Source organism: Papio anubis, chromosome 8, assembly GCF_008728515.1.
Source record: "Papio anubis isolate 15944 chromosome 8, Panubis1.0, whole genome shotgun sequence".
Lineage (NCBI taxonomy): Eukaryota > Metazoa > Chordata > Mammalia > Primates > Cercopithecidae > Papio > Papio anubis.
Genome location: NC_044983.1, coordinates 17,792,042 through 17,804,834, shown reverse-complemented (window position 1 = coordinate 17,804,834; position 12,793 = coordinate 17,792,042). Strand labels below are relative to the sequence as shown.

General features: G+C 43.3%; 1 protein-coding gene across 3 annotated transcripts in view; it reads left to right on the top strand.

Annotated features, from left to right (window-relative positions):
• The window catches only part of CSGALNACT1 (chondroitin sulfate N-acetylgalactosaminyltransferase 1), a 360,793-nt gene that overhangs the window by 63,502 nt on the left and 284,498 nt on the right, over nucleotides 1-12,793 (top strand). The window contains exon 1 of one of the 3 annotated variants that reach the window (XM_017961825.3): nucleotides 11,354-12,389. The exons of the other annotated variants lie outside the window; for them this stretch is intronic. The gene's annotated coding sequence lies outside the window, so the exon portion shown is untranslated. Of the gene's footprint in view, nucleotides 1-11,353; nucleotides 12,390-12,793 lie in introns of those variants that run through there. 3 annotated transcript variants of the gene reach the window in all.

Here is a 12,793-nt window from a genome sequence, read left to right as displayed (position 1 = left end):
AATACAAAGTGAGCAGAGGAAGAGTGAGCTATAGACGGGGGGCCTGTGCTGGCCCATGACCCCTCAGCATCTGTCTCCAGGACTTGTTGAATGGAAAGAGTCTGGGCTGTGTTGCAGACACGGGGCCTCTGTGTGCCATCTTTGCTGAACAGGTAGCCTGGAACAAACTTTCGGGGACCTTATGCATTAGTGCATTGGATCATTTTAGAAAATAACCTGCAATATTGGGCGTGTTTCTTCTCTTTCTTCTTTTTATTAAAGTGCTTTACCTTCAGGTAGCTGCCTGCATTTCCTTAAGGGCAAACTGGGAATAGCTGAGCAACTAAAGAAGGGCTCAGAAGCCCTGATTAAGGTAGTTGATCAATTCTAGAAGTTTATTTAGCATTTAAGGGAACCCATGCCCTTTCCTATTCTAGAAGACCTCATGAGCACTAACTGAATATTTCCAAAAGCTGTAGTGCAGTTTGCAACATGTATAAATATAGTGCACGTAGGCTTAGGAAAGCCGTGGTGGTTGCCAGTCCTGGCTCAAATCCTAAGTCAGCAACACTGCGATCTTCATTATGTGCAACTGTCTCTGTTTCGCTTAACTTTTTAACTTTTCGAAAAATTAATTAAAGGAGTTGAGCTTTCTAAGGTTGGTTGTTAAGGATAATTCAACAATTTATTTTGGAACGCGAGACTTGAAATGAGGGCAAATCTCTCTACAGAACAAGAAGCATCCGGGGAGGACTGTCATTATACTGTACTTACTACACTTATGTGGGTAGCTGCCAAAAGCATCATCATTTTCTGGAACACTGTGTTCTCGCTTTGGTATGTACATCTGTTGTATCTTTGTAGCCAAAAGGAAGTGGAAAGTTGTGAAAATATCAGGTGAGTTTGGACCAGTTAGTGATTTCAAGTTACAAACTTCCTTTTGCCTGATTAACTTAACTATTCACTTAATGTTATATGGTTGCTCCAGGAAACATTTTTAAATAGGAAATATGTACTGAGATGCTCAGAGTTTGTGTAAACTTCTTATGGCAAAAACCGTAATTACTTTTGCACCAACCTAATAGTTACCGAGTTCAAGAAGGGGATGGTAGCAGATACTAGTGGAGACTAGCTTGTCCTGAGAGAGCTGGAGTTAGGCGAGTATTGAGTCTGGGTGGTCAGGGCTTGGGCTGGTGTGTGTGAGAGTACAGTTGCATGAACTAGTGTCATAACTGGTTGATCACAAATAGGTAAAAAACTAAAGCTCTGCATGTGAACAGGGGCTCCCCGTAGACAGATCCAGAGAAAATCTTGGATCGGGAGCTGAGTCAGTGGGTGGGCATCAGGTCAGGTGTGATCAAGATTGAAGACATGAGTGGAGGCTGCATTAGTCATGGCCCATGCAATATAATAGGAGCACTTTAATATACGTACTTAGTCACAAAGATCTTTAGAAGATGTGAAAAGCCAAATAGGGGTGATAAACTCACCCAGATATTAACAATAGCAGGAAACCGTTACTATGACAAAGGCTAGTAGACCAGAGAGAGAGGCTGGTGGCAACACAGGTGAAGAAATGGAATCTGCATGGGGGTATTTAGAAGCACCTGGGACTGTAGAGGGAACGTCTGTCTGCTGGGAGTTGGAATTATGGAGAAGAAAAAGCCACTACTGGAGATACCACCCAAAGCAGAGAAAGGAAGGGGAGGAGATTCTCCGGCTTCTTGCTCTCATCATCTAGTCTTCCACTTAAACCCAGCTGCAGCCAGTTGGCAAATGAGCTTGGAAAAGGTAGTTTGCAGGTGAAGGGTAGGGAATGGGTCAAAGAGCAAATAGGCGAATGACTGGCACATAGGCATAAGGCTGGGTGAGGGATGGAGCGAGACTCCTGGCAGGTGTGCTGATGGGGGCTGATGGCCTCATGGATTTCACCTGGGTAGCAGGGCTAGCCTGCAAGAATGTTGAAGGCCTCAGAGAATCAGATGCGTTGCATTTTCCCAGGCTTCCGCCTGTGCCCTCATCTTCCCGAGAGCCCTTCCTGTGCCAGGTGACAGTGCTTATTCTCCAGCCTGTTGGAAGCTCAGCCAGATTCCGGGGAGGATAAGGGTCTAGGCACTTGTTGTTAGATTTCTATTGCCACGTGAAATCTCAGCAGCTAGACTTTTGACCAGAGCTTCACAAAACCCTCTTTAAGTTGTTGAAACTTTTTGGGTGAAAGATGGAAAATTCCATTACCATGAATATAAAATAAAGTTCTGTATTAAAAAAAGCTCATTTTCTGCCTTTGTGTCCTGGATGGCCACAGAAGCAACAGCCTTGTGAGTTAGTCACATAAATTCACAGCCACAAATGAGGACGTCTTCTGTTCCTTGTCCCCCTTCCTGTTACTGGATAAAGAAAAATTATCATTTGCTTCCTCCCATCATCATCATCACCATTTATCTCTCTTGCCATGAGCATAGACATTGAACACACCAACTAGAACATTGTGTTATCTGCATTGCAGAGAAGGCAGGAGCTATTTGTTACACTGGTAACTATGCTTTAAGACAGTAGCTCAGTGGTTTTCCAACTTTAGAAGGGCATATAACATTGCACGAGGCTCTCCCAGCCCCTGAAGTCCTCCCACTCCATTTTTGTTTTAGCAGGTGATATGGTTTGGCTGTGTCCTCACCTAAATCTCATCTCTAATTGTAATCCCTATAATCCCTGTGTGTTGAGGGAGGGACCAGGTGGGAGGTGATTGGATCATGGGGGTGGATACTGTTCTCGTGATAGTGAGTGAGTTCTCAGAATATCTGATGGTTTTCTAAAGCAGTTTTCTCTACTCTTGCTTGCTCTTCCTCTTCTGCTACTTCGCGAAGAAGTATGTGTTTGCTTCCCCTTCTGCCATGATTCTGTTTCCTGAGGTCTCCCTAGTCCTGAAGAACCGTGAGTCAATTAAACCTCTTTTCTTTAGAAACTACCTGGTCTTAGGCAGTTCTTTATAGCAGTGTGAAAACGGTCTAATACAGTAGGTCTGGGTTGGGACTGGAGAAGTGCATTTCTCACAGATTTCCAGATGGTGCTGTTGCTGTTAGCCCAGTGACACACTTGGAGAATCACTACTTCAGTGTGTGGCGCTTACAGTGTTCCAGACAGGTATAGTTAGCTCTATCTTACAGCAGAGGAGCTGAGGCTTAAAGAGGCCAAGTCACTAGTTCCCAGCCACATGGTTAGGAAGCAGGCATGGGATGTCACTGCTTGGGTCAGCGGTCGATGTCCCCTAGGCCATCTGTGCATGAAAGTCAAGCCTGGCACATTGTCAGCACTGTGGAGCTGCAGGACTGGGTGCTGCCCCACTCAGTGGGCCAGACTGTTAACCACCTGAGGAATTAATTGGTCTAACGGGTCTAGTGATTTTCAAGAAATTGGGCCGTGTTTGATTAGTAGTATTTTCCCTTTTGGTCCAAATTAGCCTGCTAGCTGAGGCTGACTGTGTTATCAAAAGCAGTGAGATCTAGAAGCCGTGCTCAGCAGCATTGGGAGGAGACCTGTGCACTGTTGGCTGAACTCTGTGGGGAACGTCCCAGGAGCCCAGCTTGACCCCTTGCTCACCGCCTGCAGCCTAGGGCGTTACCCCCACACTCAGCCCTATCTGTGTTCTCCTTAGAGTGTGGCCTCTTGCCTGGCATTTCATTTTATGATAAGCCACGGAGACTTTTATTTTCGTTTTTCTTTTTTTCTTTGAGACAAGGTCTCACTCTGTTGTCCAGGCTTGAGTGCGGTGGTGGAATTGTCACTCACTGCAGCCTTGAACTCCTGGATTCAAGCAGTCTTCTTCTCTCGGCCTTCCTAAGTGCTGGCATTACAGACATGAGCCACAGTGCCCAGTGCCACGGAGATTTTTAATAAGGCAGTCTTTGTTAATGGTTGCAATGGTCATTGCCAGTGACCTTCACAGAGTAGTGAAATCTTTTCCTTATCCCTGGTCTCAGACATCTTATCAACAAACTCTAATTTCCCAAATTACCCATTGAGCAAAACAGTCCTTAGGAAGACCTAGGCTTGGAGGATACAACGGGTGGGATAACACACCCCCTCCTTCCATGCCGAGTTTCAATCACATATTATTAAATCAGAGTATCATTATTGCTCCATCTGCAAACTGCAAATGTGAATTCCAGCCATGTATTTTTAAACAGTTCTATTGTGATCAAGCAAATTTGAACCTCTAATGTAGTTAATTACAAGTGGGCTTTGGTTATAGAGGGAAAAAATCTGTTTTATATATGGTTTCTATTTTTTCATTTTTGGTAAGCTGTACTCAAACTGTGAGTTAGGAGAAAGATGAGCTATTTTACTATTTAATAGTTCAATATATCACACTTGTGGTAGCTTCTGTCATTTTTTTTTTTTTTTTTCTTAGCAGAAACAGAGCGTTAAGGCCCAAAGTAGAGATAACTATGTCGTGGGAGCAGGATGATATTAGAAACATTGATACATTTATAATAGTATAGAGAATTAATCTGGATAATGAAAATTTTAAAATAGCATTACTTGGCTATAAATGCAGTTAATATTGCCTTCTGGAAGGAAAAGAGGTAAAATTATATTTTCTGTTACTTTAGCAATTGATTTCAAAAATATTCATGTATTAATTGCCCACTCAATATTAGGAAACGTATTAGAATATAACTGCTTTGAATCTTTCCAAAAAAGTTTTATCCAGATTCTAATAAATGTATACCTGCAGTTGTCTCTACAATATAGTGTTTTATTTGATGAGTTCTGTTAAAATTTCAACACATTTAGTTTAAAGCTCTAATGATTAGTGATTCATGGACTGGGCATCATTTCATCTAAACATGTAGAAAAGGGACTCTTATCAGGCACTGGCAGTTGATTTTTATAAGGCGGTTTGAGCAGGAACAAGAAAATAGCATTGTGCAAAACAGCAGATTGTTAATATCAGGTTACTCTACGTCACTTTCCTTGTAAGAGTTAAAGCACAGGGGACTTCTTTATGCTAAAACTTGCCTGTTGCAGGATTTAACCAGCATCTCTCCACCTGATTTCTCAGGTCAGATAAATAGCTTAGTTTTGGTTTGGTGACGTGGAACTTTAGAATGAGTGACTCTATTTTGGCCAGATCTGTTGGAGCCTAGAGCAGGAGCTCAGTCTAAATGAATGGCCTCCTATAAATCTTAACAGTTTACTATGTAGAAAATTCTCACCATCTTTCTCGTAGAATTTTTAAGCAGAAGCCAGAATCTTTTATACTCCTGTATATCAGTTGTTTATTGCTGTATAGCAAACCTCTTCAAAACAGTGGCTCAAAACAACAGTCAGGTATTGAGTTCAGAAATAGGCAACTTGGGCATGGCTTGGTATGGAAGGTTTGCGTTCCATGCGGTGTCAGCTGGGACCGTTCAGGGGGCTGGAGAATCCACTTCCAAGATGGCTTCTCAAAAGGCTGTTGACTGGAGCTCAGTTGGGGTCCAGGGCTGGGGTCCTGGTTCCTCTCCAAATGGCCCTCTTCATGTAGGAGACTTCATGGGCTGCCTGGAATTGGTCAGACCATGGTAGCTGGGTTCTAAGAGGGATTGTTCCAGAACCAGGTGGAGAACTATAATACAGTCTTTTATGACTTAGTCTTGGAAGGCACATGGCATCGCTTCTGCTGTGCTCTACTCGTTGGCCCAGATTGCAGCAGAGGGGGCAATAGGAGAATAGAGTAAGAGGTGAATAAAATATTTTGTTATGTTTTAAAACTGCCATACTCCATTAGAAGCCTTTCATTAACATTTACCCTAGCCAAACTGTGGCTTCTAAATGAAAGATTGATCACTTGTTGCTAAGGTGAGACCACTCTGTTATCCATAATTACATGGACACGCATGACTGCACGTCCAGATAGGAATCAATGAGCAGTGTTCATTATCTTCGGACCATGGTGGATGTGGAGGAGCTTGGCAAGGGCAGTTCTGTTGGGATGGTAGGAATGGAAGTCAGACTACTGGGAACAATTGGGAGATGATGTGGAAGCAGCAGGTGTAGACGATGTTCTCAGAATGCTTAGCTGAGGCAAGGGAGAGGGATACAGTGGGCTGAGAGAGCTTTCATATTCTTTTCTATTTTATCAGCTTTTTCTTTTTCTTTTTTTTTTAAATAAAGATGACAGAATAGGGTGAAGGGAAGGAGCCAATATAAAGTATAAGGTGGCATTGTTTCTATCATGCATGTGACATGATTTCTAGGTTTTAAGTGCAGGGGTCGTGGCACAGCACATATACAATGGACACTGGTTAAACATTTGCTTTAGAACAAAGGAATTCCACCTGTACAAAAATGTCACTTAGCAGTTGCCCACCACCTGTGTGACCCCTTTCCTTCCCCTTCAGGGTGTGGCCCCTCATCTACCATTTTGTTTTACATTAGACCAAGGAGACTTTTTTACAAAATCAGTCTCCCATGTGGATGGATGCTGCAGCAACCGTGGTGACGTCCCTATAGGTACGAATTGTTCTCCTCACCCTGATCCTCGAAGATGTCACCAATCAACTCGAGCTATTTCCCTAAATTACCCCTTGAAGAAAGCAGCCCATAGGAAGACACAGGGCTTCAGAAGGCCCCACTGATGTCTCCAGGGACCAAACATTGATTTAGTCAGTGAGTTGTTCACTCTGGGGGTGTCAACTGGCCATGTGTAAAATGGGAAATGAACGCCTACTTCAGAGGGATGTTCTGAGATGAGGGCTGTGAGATTGATGACTCCTGTAAAGCCCTTTCTAAACGGTGAATTGTACCTTGCAAACCACAACACGGATGTGAGAAACTGATTATTAGTCGTCCTATAGGTCAGTGTGGCTGTTTACGTTTTATCAGAAACTTGATTCTTTTTCCTCTGAGGGTCATATAGTATCTGCTTCAGTCACTTTTCCATTTATTGACTTCTCCAAGAAATTGGCCTGGAAGTGTCAGGCATTGAAAAATTGCAATAATTTTTGCTTCATGATCTACAGTTGTAATAGACACAGTAATAATAGTACTATCTTTATGTAGTCTTTTTCTTTCTAAAGAGTAAAGACCAGTAAAGACTAAAGTTGATAATAGGGGGGTGGAATTTCATTTCTGGAGCTGCATGTCTTTAAAAGTCAAATTTTCTCTGACACATGAGAGATGGTTGATATTTCAGGAATTAATCATATTAGTATGGTAATGGCCCGAGGCATACAATATGGAGAGAGTAACATAATCCAGTTTATAGTTTGTGCTAATTAACTTCTATATGAAAATAACTTCCATTGTAGTTCATTTCATTTTTTTTAGTAATTTGCATCATGTCTGTACAGCAATGTACACTGAGATTTTTGTGATATTCATGTATATATTTTAGTGAGACATCTCTTTTGGAGCAGCTATACTCTTTTTCTGAAGCAAAACCTCTGATAGGGTCAGAGGATGAGACATTGATTACCTCAGTTTTTCTACCTAGCAGAGGAAGTGTGTCTGTTTAAGTGATCATAGATAGAGATTGATTGTTAAATGTCTTGCTGAGGAATCTGTCAGAGGTTGGGTAGGATATCCAACTAGAGTAAAAGCTTATTGGTGGTTTTGAGGCCTCAATGATGTATTGACTGCATTCTGGTAGAACAAATACCACAAATACACTGTCATACTGTGCACATTTTTTTGCAGTTCTTAATGCAAACAGGCCTCAAGACCGTGAATAGATCCAAACCGCAATCATAACATTGAAGTTATATAGGGCATTTTGAAAAACAGATCTCTGTTGCTTGCGTTTCCTAGCATATGGGCTTTTGTATTCTGTATGATTTTATCCTGATGGAAAGCTCTGTGCCAAGTTTGAGAGGGAGATGTTACGTTAAACTGTTGGCCATGGAGTCAGAGAAGGGAGAGAGATGTGACCCGCCGGAAGTCCTATCTCTAGTCCGGCAACCGTGATGACTCCGTGACATCGCCTGTTACTTTCCCAGGGCAGTTACAGGGTGGATGGTATCCGTCTCTGGGGTTGTTATATTTTTGAATGTTCCCTTCGGAGGTTGTTAAATTTCTGAATGTTCCCTCCCTGTCCAGCTTGCGTTCTTTTATCCTATCTAGGCACAAGGGAGAAGTGGTGAAAAGCTCCAATCTGCCGAGGAATTGAAGTTCCATGCGGCCAATGTTTATGCACAGTGGAGTTTGTTTTTGGTTTGCTATTATTTCAGTTCCTGGGACTTGACTTCTATGGGTAGTCTTGGTGGGAGACAGGTATTGGCTCTGGCTAGGCACAGACATACCTCCCAGGACAGCCAGCTGGGTGCATTTCCCTGGAACTTTGAACCTGGAGTGAGCAGTGCAAAGAGGAAAGCCTATTAGACTGTGTTGGTGGCTGTGGCAGCAAGACTCCTGTTGGTCCTGAGACCTGGTGGGTTTCCTTGAACCCCCTGAATGCTGTCTCCTGTGGATAAAGTAAGAGTGAGTTTTTGCTATTCTTCTAGTGTTTTCTAAGTTGGTAAATGTTGAGTCCATCCCTTGTTATCAAGAATCCTGGCTGACACGGAGACCACCCTGTGTGCCCCCTGCATGGCCATTTGTTTCTGACTCTTTGGCTCTGCTTTTGGCGTGTCCTTGTCAGTCCCCTGGCTGGAGGGCAAAGCAGAACCCTGAAGTTATATCTCCATCAGCCAAGGTCGATTCACTGGAGAAAAAGAATTAATTGTGTTCTTGACTGGTCCGTGTAGTCATTTCTGTGAGGGCAGCTATCGCTGTAACCTTCCTGCTTGAGGAACACGTCACGGTCCACCAAGAGTGTGTGTGTATGCGATTGTTTCCATACATGAGTGTGGGTGGATAGCACTACCCAAGTTTTACAAGGTGATCGGATGGCCTCAATGAAGTCAAGTCATTTGCCCGAGGTTGTATGGCTGTTAACTAGCAGAAGTAGAATTTTAACTCAAGTCTCCTGACTCCGAAACCATCTCTACGCACTCCTTCTCGTTGGTATGTCGAGGTTAGCCTGGTGGCAAAATGCCGTTCCTTGAAATACCTGCCTGCCAGAGTCAGAAAATGAATGATGACCTAGAAGCAGGATCTGTACTGAGGGAGGGACCATCCTTCCATCTCGTCTGAATCCATCAGGGGCACCTTCAGCCCATAACAGCATGAGAACCCAGCTCTCAAAATCATATTAAAGTTGATGGTTCAGGGCACTGTACTTTGAAACTGTTCCTTTTAAAGAACCATGTAACACTAATTTAAAAACTAGTTAATGCTAATTAGGAGCATCCTCAAATAATTTTTTTGTTTTATTTGTTTCTTGTCTTGTCTTCGAGGCAGGGTCATGCTCTGTCTCCCAGGCTGGAGTGCAGTGTTGAAATCGTGACTCAGTGCAGCCTCTAGCAATCCTCCCATCTCATCCTCCTGATTAGCTGGGACTGCAGGCACATGCCACCACACCCAGCTCATTTTCGTAGAGACAGGGTTTTGCCATGTTGCCCAGACTGGTGTCAAACTCCTGGGCTGAAGGGACATACCTGCCTTATGTGCTCATTGCTGGTAAGTTAGAAAATAGAAATAAGAAGTGAAGAAAAGACTCCCATTATCTTGGCAACTGGGAATAAGCACTTTAACATATTTGTTCATGCCTTCTTTCTGTTAGAGTTTTTATTGCCATGTGTTGAGTACTGTTCTTAGCATTTTTGCATACCTGATCTCATCATGCTGTCCCAAGTTCAAATTTTGAAGTTTGTACTCTTTACCGTAGTCATAAATGCACCTGTTACAAATGTATAGTTATTTAATGAGAACTTAGCAAGAGAGATTGACGGCAGAATCTGTGGCCACTGTTACAGCAGATAGTGTGGGAACAGGGATGGATCCAGGTTTTGAGGAGCGTGAAATTGACAGTTTTTTTAAAAGAAAGCATATAACATGGATATGAAATTAGGTGCCAAAGTAAATATTTACTTAGAATGAGAAAAGTGAACAAATGACTGACACTGTGGAGATTCAGATTCTTTTTTTCTTCTGAACTCTTTTCAGTCAGTCGGCCAGAAAGGCTTACATGGAGAGGCTTCCTGATCCAAACCTGGCTTTTCCTCCCTCTCCAGAACTCTGCATTCCCAGGGGCAGTACAGGGAGGGGCCCTGCTGTTTAAGCTTCTTCAGCCTCCCAGGAGGAGTGGGAGGTGGGGTGGCTGGATACCTTCAGGGAGCAAACCCTGGGTCCCTGGGGAGTGGGGAGTGGAGGAGGCATCTCTTTAGTTTTTCTCTTTGGAACTGAGAGCCCTGGTGTTACGGGGAGTTACCCCAGCAGGAGTGAGACAATTCCTATCCCACTACAAGATACTATAAATACTTGTATTTTATTCTCATAATCTTATGTTTATTTTTATTAGGTCTGCAGTCTCATTTGGTGAATGTTTTGGAGCAGAGATACAATTATTTTACAAATCTTAACCCATTGCTTCGATACCTTAGTCAATGAATGTACCTTTTCCCATTGATTCGAAATGCCACCTTTACCATATATTAAATTATTTATTCTTAGATCTGTTTCAGGATTTTCTGTTCTCTTGCATTGATCTGCCTATCTGTTGCTAGGTTATTACTGAATCATTGAGCTTTATTATGTTTTTTTTTTTATTTTTTTGAGATGGAGTCAAGTTCTCTTGGCTGGACTAGAGTGCAATGGCACTATCTCTGCTCAGTGCAATCTCCGCCTCCCAGGCTCATGCGATTCTCCTGCCTCAGCCTCCCTCGTGGCTGGAATTGAAGGCATGCACCACCATACCTGGCTATTTTTTATATTTTTGGTACAGATGCGGTTTCACCATGTTGTGGATGTTGGTTTTGAACTCCTGACCTCAGGTGATCCACTTGCCTCGGCTTTCTAAAGTGCTGGGATTACAGGTGTGAGCCACCACGCCTGGCCTTACTATGTATTTTCGTATTTGGTAGAATGTGGTATTGCCATCTCTCCCTCGAAAGCTTTTCCTTAAAAAAAAAATAATACTTTCTTGACTTTTCTTACATTTATTACTCTATGAAAGCTTAAAAATCATTTTTGCCAAGCTGTAGAAAAAAGCCTTTTGGGACTTAGAATAATATTCATTTTAGATTAATTTTGAGACTCCAGATCTATATAATAAATTGCTTTCCAGGTATATGGTCTGTCTATTCCATTTTCCTTTCATGTGCTTGGTATGTTTTTATGTGTTTTTGGCAAATTTTTTAATCAGTTCTAGGTAGTTATTTTTAATATCTGTTACAAAAGGGGCTGTAGAGCCCTCTTCCACCATCTTTTCTAACTGGCTGCTGTTGGTGTGTAGAAAGGCTATTTTTTTTTTTTTTTTTTTTTTTGAGATGGAGTCTCTCTCTGTCGCCCGGGGTGGAGTGCAGTGGCCGGATCTCAGCTTACTGCAAGCTCTGCCTAGAACTTGACAGCTTACCAAACGCTTAGTAATTCTAATGGTTTTTCAATTTTCAGAGCTTTATTACCTTGCTTCTGCTTTCTAAAACCCATTTTTAGAATCTTTTCTGATGACCAAGATCCTGATAAAATGCCATGACAACTGGCCCCCAGGCTGTGGGAAGTGGCAAGGGTCATGTGGTGACAGGCGGGCTTCCCAATCACAGTGATCGTGGCTGAGCAAAGTAGAGGAAAGGTGACGCCGCACAGACCTTGTAGAATTTTCCACATCGTGGAAAAGGCTGACCAAGTGTGAATTCTGTAGCACAGATTGAACTGCAGCACAGATCAAATCCTATCCCTGATCTGACATTTCATTCCATTATGTCCTGTGATCGCACATAGCTGCCTATCTGTTCCCCTGTCCATCCTGTCTGGCAGTGGCAAATCACGGTCCCCAGGGTCATTTAAAGGGATGGTGTATTCAGGGTGAACTCGTTCTACCTGCTCTTCAGTATATGAAGGAATGCAGCAAACTGAACTAGCAATGGATAAGCATAGGTACTTGGGATTTCACAAATGGTCATGGGGTTGGTTGACAGTGGTCTGCGGTTGGACCGATGAGGGCTGCTGACTGCAGTGTACTGGCTCTGAATGCAGAAAAGGATAGTGTTATCTGTGCTGGCCGGAAGGGCTGCTTAAAACCAGACCTCAAACTTCGGCAGACGGGCTTGTCCCGGGATCCGCAGCCTTGCTCAGGCTGTGCGGTGGTGTGGCCCCGGATCACACAGAGGTGAGTAACCCAAGACTTGCGTCAGTGCCTTCCTTGTGGCTTTGACTGTTGTTTCCTGAATATTTTACACAATCTGTGGGCTCTGAAGTCCCAGTGTACATCAGTGAGTGCTCTCCTTAGGTGGAAACCGTGGGAGTAGAGTACTGAAAACAAAGACCGGGAAAGACCCTAAGTCGCTGGGCAGGGGTGACGACGGGCGTCCTCTTTTTGATCTCATGTATGGGTGAGTAGCAGAGGCAAGTTGCCTTTATTGGGTGTGAAATTTGCGGGAACTTTCTGTTTGGGGAGTGCTGGGAGCTGTTTTATTTCTAATTAAGAAGAGCCCTGGGAAGGGAAGTCAGTGAGCTTGCGAACTCATTAGCAAACACTCTGATTAGACCTTCTGGGCACATTGCCTAGTGGCCCAAAGCAGGGAGAGGAGAGACAGGCCCGCTCCTCACACTTGCTGGATCCGGGGCAGGAGTACAAACAGAGGCTCACATTCCATGTGTCTAAGTAGCTGTTTCCAAGTTCTAAGTCAAGATCTCTCAAAATCACGTCCTGTGCTGCCATCTTGGTAAATAAACACAACCTTCCCAACAGCCTGGAAGCCAGACTCCAATGGAGAATTCTCACACTCCTCAAGTT